The sequence below is a fragment of the Camelina sativa genome, chromosome 3 (assembly GCF_000633955.1).
Source record: "Camelina sativa cultivar DH55 chromosome 3, Cs, whole genome shotgun sequence".
Lineage (NCBI taxonomy): Eukaryota > Viridiplantae > Streptophyta > Magnoliopsida > Brassicales > Brassicaceae > Camelina > Camelina sativa.
The window spans coordinates 27,372,431-27,374,021 of NC_025687.1; positions in this window are offsets into that span (position 1 = coordinate 27,372,431).

A 1,591-nucleotide genomic window follows, 5' to 3' on the forward strand; every position below is an offset into this window, starting at 1 on the left:
TGCATAGTGACTTCTTACCAAACAAAAAACACATCTCATTCTTTTCTTTGTCACGAACTGCCTACACATACACATAATGTTTTTAGTAGCATTGAAGTTGATCTAATACCATAAATAGTTATACAATGAAACGTAATCAAAATAGAGAAAATTAAACAAATAAGTCACACTAGACGACCCATGTCAAAATAGAATTATATTAAATTGCATAACTGAAATGTATACACAAAAATTTTGATGGCAGCCGGCCTTGATCACCTAAAGCGGGTGAAGCCCTTGATTTAGATGGCTTTTCATATGAAGTTGTAGTAGAGTGGTTAAATTATGTGTAATTATTCTGTCAGTAGCATGGTTTAAAAGTACAATAAAACCTACATAAATTAACATTTTTAAGTTAAAAATCTTTATAAATTAATAAATTCTTCTGCTTTTAAATTGACCTACCAAAAATTGTAGAGATAATATATTGATTAAAAAAAATTATTGTTGGAGATTATCACTAATCCACCAGTAGGTTATTGGTGTGTCAGGCGTTCTTCAAACCCTAGTTCACACCCTTTAACAACTTTCCCACAGGAAAAGCTGTCACCAATTGATCTTTTGGTTGTCCACAGTGAGGGGTTAGGATCGATACCCTGCAGAGCCAGCCTGGGTCCATGGGGGCAAGCTAGCGATAGGTTAGTGGGGTCACGGGACGGATTGTCACATAAGTACACTCACATTGATTGAATTATAAATTTTGGAGAAATGTTTATTTCGATTAATCACCTGCTCTTTTAAATATATTAAATAAGTATGTTGTTGTTCCTACAAATAGGATAACATATATTATAGTTTAACCATGGAGTTAAGCAATGGAAATGGAACTTGTGATTGCAAGACAAAATGCTTATATATATTATGTTACACATTGATCGTTTAAAGTTGATTTTTTTGTTAAAACTAAACATATGTGAATTTAAATTTAACTATACAAATTTAAAAAATAAATATGAATAGATTAGAAAGGCAAGAAATATAAAAGAAATAATTTTATTTTTATATAAATAAAATAAAAATTGAAAACAATGTTAAATATATATAATACTTTCTAAATTAAAATATAGAATCAAACTCTTACAACAAATATGAGATATGACAACATTTGATATTAGAGGGAGAGGAGGAGAGAATGATTACTATAAGATGATAATCCAAATTAGATAATTGAGATGAATCTTTAAAAAATAGAACAATGTAAAAAAAAAAAATATATATATATATATATATATATAATACTTTCTAAATTAAAATACAGAATCAAACTCTTACAACACATATGAGATATAACAACATTTGATATTGGTGGTAGAGGAGTAGAGAATGATTACTTATAAGATAATAATCCAAATTAGATAATGGAGATGAATCTTTTAAAATAAGAACAATGTAAAATATATATCATGTAGTCTCTAAAATTAAAATTTAGCATTGAAAAATTACAATGATATTTCATTTGGTCTTTTGTAACCCATACAACAAAAATAAGAAATTGAAAACATAAAAAAAAAACAAAAAATGATTTGAGATATTGTGGAAGAGAATGAGAGAA